Here is a 7200-nt window from a genome sequence, read left to right as displayed (position 1 = left end):
GCTAGGATAAAACGTATCGCTGCCTGCAGGTTGGAGGGGAATGCTAGGATAAAACGTATCGCTGTCTGCAGGGTTGGAGGGGAAGGCTAGGATAAAACGTATCGCTGCCTGCAGGTTGGAGGGGGAATGCTAGGAGAAAACATATCGCTGCCTGCAGTGTTGGAGGGGGAATGCTAGGATAAAACGTATCGCTGCCTGCAGGTTGGAGGGGGAATGCTAGGATAAAAGTGATCGCTGTCTGCAGGGTTGGAGGGGAAGGCTGGGATAAAAGTTCGCTGCCTGCAGGTTGGAGGGGGAATGCTAGGAGAAAAACATATCGCTGCCTGCAGTGTTGGAGGGGGAATGCTAGGATAAAACGTATCGCTGTCTGCAGTGTTGGAGGGGGAAGTCTAGGAGAAAACATATTGCTGCCTGCAGGTTGGAGGGGAAGACTAGGAGAAAAACATATCGCTGCCTGCAGTGTTGGAGGAGGAATGCTAGGAGAAAAACATATCGCTGCCTGCAGTGTTGGAGGGGGAAGGCAAGGGGAAAACGTATCGCTGTCTGCAGTGTTGGAGGGGGAAGGCAAGGGGAAAACATATCGCTGCCTGCAGGTTGAACGGGAAGGCAAGGGGAAAACATATCGCTGCCTGCAGGTTGAACGGGAAGGCAAGGTTGAAAACACATCGCTGCCTGCAGGTTGAACGGGAAGGCAAGGGGAAAACATATCGCTGCCTGCAGGTTGAACGGGGAAGGCAAGGGGAAAACATATCGCTGCCTGCAGGTTGAACGGGAAGGCAAGGGGAAAACATATCGCTGCCTGCAGGTTGAACGGGGAAGGCAAGGGGAAAACATATCGCTGTCTGCAGTGTTGGAGGGGGAAATGGCAAGGGGAAAACGTATCGCTGTCTGCAGTGTTGGAGGGGGAAGGGGAAAACATATCGCTGCCTGCAGGTTGAACGGGGAAGGCAAGGGGAAAACATATCGCTGTCTGCAGTGTTGGAGGGGAAGGCAAGGGGAAAACGTATCGCTGTCTGCAGTGTTGAACGGGAAGGCAAGGGGAAAACATATCGCTGCCTGCAGGTTGAACGGGAAGGCAAGGAAAACATATTGCTGCCTGCAGGTTGGAGGGGGAAGACTAGGAGAAAAACATATCGCTGCCTGCAGTGTTGGAGGAGGAATGCTAGGAGAAAACATATCGCTGCCTGCAGGTTGGAGGGGGAAGTCTAGGGGAAAACATATTGCTGCCTGCAGGTTGGAGGGGGAAGACTAGGAGAAAACATATCGCTGCCTGCAGTGTTGGAGGAGGAATGCTAGGAGAAAACATATCGCTGCCTGCAGTGTTGGAGGGGGAAGGCAAGGGGAAAACGTATCGCTGTCTGCAGTGTTGGAGGGGAAGGCAAGGGGAAAACATATCGCTGCCTGCAGGTTGAACGGGGAAGGCAAGGGGAAAAACATATCGCTGCCTGCAGGTTGAACGGGGAAGGCAAGGGGAAAACATATCGCTGTCTGCAGTGTTGGAGGGGGAAGGAGAAAACATATCGCTGCCTGCAGGTTGAACGGGGAAGGCAAGGGGAAAACATATCGCTGCCTGCAGGTTGAACGGGAAGGCAAGGGGAAAACATATCGCTGCCTGCAGGTTGAACGGGAAGGCAAGGGGAAAACATATCGCTGTCTGCAGTGTTGGAGGGGGAAGGAGAAAACATATCGCTGCCTGCAGGTTGAACGGGGAAGGCAAGGGGAAAACATATCGCTGCCTGCAGGTTGAACGGGAAGGCAAGGGGAAAACATATCGCTGCCTGCAGGTTGAACGGGGAAGGCAAGGGGAAAACATATCGCTGTCTGCAGTGTTGGAGGGGAAGGAGAGAAAACATATCGCTGCCTGCAGGTTGAACGGGAAGGCAAGGGGAAAACATATAGCTGCCTGCAGGTTGAACGGGAAGGCAAGGGGAAAACATATCGCTGCCTGCAGGTTGAACGGGGAAGGCAAGGAAAAACATATCGCTGCCTGCAGGTTGAACGGGAAGGCAAGGGGAAAAACATATCGCTGCCTGCAGGTTGAAGGGGAAGGCAAGGGGAAAACATATCGCTGTCTGCAGGGTTGGAGGGGGAAGGCAAGGGGAAAACGTATTGCTGTCTGCAGTGTTGGAGGGGAAGGCTACGAGAAAACATATCGCTGCCTGCAGTGTTGGAGGAAGTCTAGGGGAAAACATATCGCTGCCTGCAGTGTTGGAGGGGAAGTCTAGGGGAAAACATATCGCTGCCTGCAGTGTTGGAGGGGAATCTAGGGGAAAACATATCGCTGCCTGCAGGGTTGGAGGGGAAGGCTACGAAAAACATATCGCTGCCTGCAGGGTTGGAGGGGAAGGCTAGGAGAAAACATATCGCTGCCTGCAGTGTTGGAGGGGAAGTCTAGGGGAAAACATATCGCTGCCTGCAGGGTTGGAGGGGGAAGGCTACGAGAAAACATATCGCTGCCTGCAGTGTTGGAGGGGAAGGCAAGGGGAAAACGTGACGCTGTCTGCAGTGTTGGAGGGGAAGGCTACGAGAAAACATATCGCTGCCTGCAGTGTTGGAGGGGAAGTCTAGGGGAAAACATATCGCTGCCTGCAGTGTTGGAGGGGAAGTCTAGGGAAAACATATCGCTGCCTGCAGGGTTGGAGGGGGAATGCTAGGATAAAACGTATCGCTGCCTGCAGGTTGGAGGGGAATGCTAGGATAAAACGTATCACTGTCTGCAGGGTTGGAGGGAAATGCTAGGATAAAACGTATCGCTGCCTGCAGTGTTGGAGGGGGAAGGCAAGGGGAAAACATATCGCTGCCTGCAGTGTTGGAGGAAGGCAAGGGGAAAACATATCGCTGCCTGCAGTGTTGGAGGGGGAAGGCAAGGGGAAAACGTATCGCTGTCTGCAGTGTTGGAGGGAATGCTAGGATAAAACATATCGCTGCCTGCAGGTTGGATGGGGAAGTCTAGGAGAAAACGTATCACTGCCTGCAGGTTGGAGGGGGAAGTCTAGGAGAAAACGTATCACTGCCTGCAGGTTGGAGGAAGTCTAGGATAAAACGTATCACTGCCTGCAGGGTTGGAGGGGGAAGTCTAGGAGAAAACGTATCACTGCCTGCAGGTTGGAGGGGGAATCTAGGATAAAACGTATCGCTGCCTGCAGGGTTGGAGGGGGAAGTCTAGGAGAAAACATATCGCTGCCTGCAGTGTTGGAGGGGAATGCAAGGGGAAAACATATCGCTGCCTGCAGTGTTGGAGGGGAAGGCTAGGATAAAACGTATCGCTGCCTGCAGTGTTGGAGGGGAATGCTAGGAGAAAACATATCGCTGCCTGCAGGGTTGGAGGGGGAAGGCTAGGATAAAACGTATCGCTGTCTGCAGGATTGGAGGGGGAATGCTAGGATAAAACGTATCGCTGTCTGCAGGGTTGGAGGGGAATGCTAGGATAAAACCTATCGCTGCCTGCAGGGTTGGAGGGGGAATGCTAGGATAAAACGTATCACTGCCTGCAGGTTGGAAGGGAAGTCTAGGAGAAAACATATCGCTGCCTGCAGGTTGGAGGGGAAGTCTAGGAGAAAACGTATCACTGCCTGCAGTGTTGGAGGGGGAATGCTAGAATAAAACGTATCGCTGCCTGCAGTGTTGGAGGGGGAATGCTAGGATAAAACGTATCGCTGCCTGCAGGTTGGAGGGGGAATGCTAGGATAAAACGTATCGCTGCCTGCAGGTTGGAGGGGAATGCTAGGATAAACGTACGCTGCCTGCAGGGTTGGAGGAAGGCTAGGAGAAAACGTATCGCTGCCTGCAGTGTTGGAGGGGGAAGTCTAGGGAAAACGTATCGCTGCCTGCAGGTTGGAGGGGGAATGCTAGGAGAAAACATATCGCTGCCTGCAGGGTTGGAGGGGAATGCTAGGAGAAAACATATCGCTGCCTGCAGTGTTGGAGGGGGAAGTCTAGGGAAAACGTATCGCTGCCTGCAGGTTGGAGGGGGAATGCTAGGATAAAACGTATCGCTGTCTGCAGTGTTGGAGGGGAATGCTAGGATAAACGTATCGCTGCCTGCAGGGTTGGATGGGGAATGCTAGGATAAACGTATCGCTGTCTGCAGGTTGGAGGGGAATGCTAGGATAAAACGTATCACTGTCTGCAGGTTGGAGGGGGAATGCTAGGATAAAACGTATCGCTGCCTGCAGGTTGGAGGGGAATGCTAGGATAAACGTATCGCTGCCTGCAGGGTTGGAGGGGAATGCTAGGATAAAACGTATCGCTGCCTGCAGGTTGGAGGGGGAATGCTAGGATAAAACGTATCACTGCCTGCAGGTTGGAGGGGAATGCTAGGATAAAACGTATCGCTGCCTGCAGGTTGGAGGGGAATGCTAGGATAAAACGTATCGCTGTCTGCAGGGTTGGAGGGGGAAGGCTAGGATAAAACGATCGCTGCCTGCAGGTTGGAGGGGGAATGCTAGGAGAAAACATATCGCTGCCTGCAGTGTTGGAGGGGGAATGCAAGGATAAAACGTATCGCTGCCTGCAGGTTGGAGGGGAATGCTAGGATAAAACGTATCGCTGTCTGCAGTGTTGGAGGGAAGGCTAGGATAAAACATATCGCTGCCTGCAGTGTTGGAGGGGAATGCTAGGATAAACATATCGCTGCCTGCAGTGTTGGAGGGGGGAATGCTAGGATAAAACGTATCGCTGCCTGCAGATTGGAGGGGGAATGCTAGGATAAAACGTATCGCTGCCTGCAGGTTGGAGGGGGAATGCTAGGATAAAACGTATCGCTGCCTGCAGGTTGGAGGGGGAATGCTAGGATAAAACGTATCGCTGCCTGCAGGTTGGAGGGGAATGCTAGGATAAAACGTATCGCTGCCTGAAGGTTGGAGGGGAATGCTAGGATAAACGTATCGCTGCCTGCAGGTTGGAGGGGAATGCTAGGATAAACGTATCGCTGCCTGCAGGTTGGAGGGGGAATGCTAGGATAAAACGTATCGCTGTCTGCAGGTTGGAGGGGAATGCTAGGATAAAACGTATCGCTGCCTGAAGGTTGGAGGGGAATGCTAGGATAAAACGTATCGCTGTCTGCAGGTTGGAGGGGAATGCTAGGATAAAACATATCGCTGCCTGCAGTGTTGGAGGGGAATGCTAGGATAAAATGTACCGCTGCCTGCAGTGTTGGAGGGGGAATGCTAGGATAAAACGTATCGCTGCCTGCAGTGTTGGAGGGGGAAGGCTAGGAGAAAACATATCACTGTCTGCAGTGTTGGAGGGGAATGCTAGGAGAAAACATATCACTGTCTGCAGGGTTGGAGGGGGAATGCTAGGATAAAAACATATCGCTGCCTGCAGTGTTGGAGGGGGAATGCTAGGATAAAACATATCGCTGTCTGCAGGGTTGGAGGGGGAAGGCTAGGAGAAAACGTATCGCTGCCTGCAGGCTTGGAGGGGGAAGTCTAGGGGAAAACGTATCGCTGCCTGCAGTGTTGGAGGGGGAAGTCTAGGGGAAAACGTATCGCTGCCTGCAGGTTGGAGGGGGAAGTCTAGGATAAAACGTATCGCTGCCTGCAGTGTTGGAGGGGGAAGGCTAGGATAAAACGTATCGCTGTCTGCAGGGTTGGAGGGGGAAGGCTAGGATAAAACGTATCGCTGCCTGCAGTGTTGGAGGGGGAAGTCTAGGATAAAACGTATCGCTGCCTGCAGGTTGGAGGGGGAATGCTAGGATAAAACGTATCGCTGTCTGCAGATTGGAGGGGGAAGGCAAGGGGAAAACATATCGCTGTCTGCAGTGTTGGAGGGGGAAGGCTAGGATAAAACGTATCGCTGTCTGCAGTGTTGGAGGGGGAATGCTAGGATAAAACGTATCGCTGTCTGCAGATTGGAGGGGGAAGGCAAGGGGAAAACATATCGCTGTCTGCAGTGTTGGAGGGGGAAGGCGAGGGGAAAACGTATCGCTGCCTGCAGTGTTGGGAGATGATTTGCACAAGTCAAACTAAACACAGTAAGGTGGTAAACCGACAATAATTCCAAGTATTTTGGACGATCACATTTTTCTAAAGCCTATGGCCAACGGACAGCGCACTTAGACCATAGTAATATAAAAATAATTCCAACAATCCAATTCTCTGCTCCATTCTCTGCAAAGTGCTCTTCTGATGTTTACTAAGTTGTCAACAAAATGATGAGAATCCTAAACAGGCAATTAGACTACAGTTAGCCTCTCTACAATTAGCCTTCTCTATGCATGAATAATAAACAGAGTTTGTGTAGCAGTATGGCAGCAGTTCCCATGTCAAAAAACAGTGCAATTAAAGTTGTAATTTATGCGCATATCCCTATTGGTTGGTTTAAAAAAAAAACAGTTGCACAACTTTGAAATAATAGCTACATAATAGCTTACTTTGTGTCATTTTACACTATGGATTAACTTGAAATGAAAAGCGGATTAAGACTGACACTTACATCTGTTGTTGGTGTCCATCCCGGTGGAAGTAATGGATGAGAGAGGGTGGTTTCCTGGGCTCACCCGGAGACTGTGACGGAGAGCAGCCCCATGTGAGACCGCGCTGACAGCTACACTTGATACATAGCAGACTCCTTTTCTCTCTCTCTCTCTTTCTCTCTCTCTCTCTCTCTCTCTCTCTCTCTCTCTCTCTCTCTCTCTCTCTCTCTCTCTCTCTCTCTCCTCTCTCTCTCTTTTCTCTCTCTTTCTCTCTCTCTCTCTCTCTCTCTCTCTCTCTCTCTCTCTCTCTCTCTCTCTCTCTCTCTCTCTCTCTCTCTCTTTCTCTTTCTCTCTCTCGCTCTCTCTCTCTCTCTCGCTCTCTCTCTCTCTCTCTCTGCCTCTCTCTCTGCCTCTCTCTCTCTCTGCCTCTCTCTCTCTCTCTCTGCCTCTCTCTCTGCTCTCTCTCTCTCTCTCTGCCTTTCTCTCTCTGCCTCTCTCAATGAAGTTACAGAGAAATGAACAGCCCGCTCTTTGCTGGGTCCTAAAGCTAGTACCCTCATAGAGCAGTATGGCAATAACCCTTCCTACCTACCTCTAACTGCAAAAGGTCTGCAATAACCCTTCCTACCTACCTCTAACTGCAAAAAGGTCTGCAATAACCCTTCCTACCTACCTCTAACTGCAAAAAGGTCTGCAATAACCCTTCCTACCTACCTCTAACTGCAAAAAGGTCTGCAATAACCCTTCCTACCTACCTCTAACTGCAAAAAGGTCTGCAATAA

The 7200-nt window shown here is 51.4% G+C and overlaps 1 long non-coding RNA gene across 2 annotated transcripts in view; it reads right to left on the bottom strand.

Moving 5' to 3' along the window:
- Positions 1-6891: 6891 nt before the first annotated feature.
- LOC127919081 (uncharacterized) overlaps positions 6892-7200 on the bottom strand; it is a 1866-nt gene continuing 1557 nt past the window's right edge. For both annotated transcript variants that reach the window (XR_008101868.1, XR_008101867.1), the window contains exons 2-3: positions 7051-7200; positions 6892-7010 (exon numbers count right to left, since the gene is read on the bottom strand). The exon at positions 7051-7200 is cut by the window's right edge. This is a non-coding gene — a long non-coding RNA (uncharacterized LOC127919081). The remainder of the gene's footprint in view (positions 7011-7050) is intronic.

The sequence above is a fragment of the Oncorhynchus keta genome, unplaced genomic scaffold (genome assembly GCF_023373465.1).
Source record: "Oncorhynchus keta strain PuntledgeMale-10-30-2019 unplaced genomic scaffold, Oket_V2 Un_contig_15690_pilon_pilon, whole genome shotgun sequence".
In the NCBI taxonomy this organism is placed as follows: domain Eukaryota; kingdom Metazoa; phylum Chordata; class Actinopteri; order Salmoniformes; family Salmonidae; genus Oncorhynchus; species Oncorhynchus keta.
The sequence above is the reverse complement of the archived record's forward strand: the minus strand, read 5'-3'. Positions and strand labels throughout refer to the sequence as shown.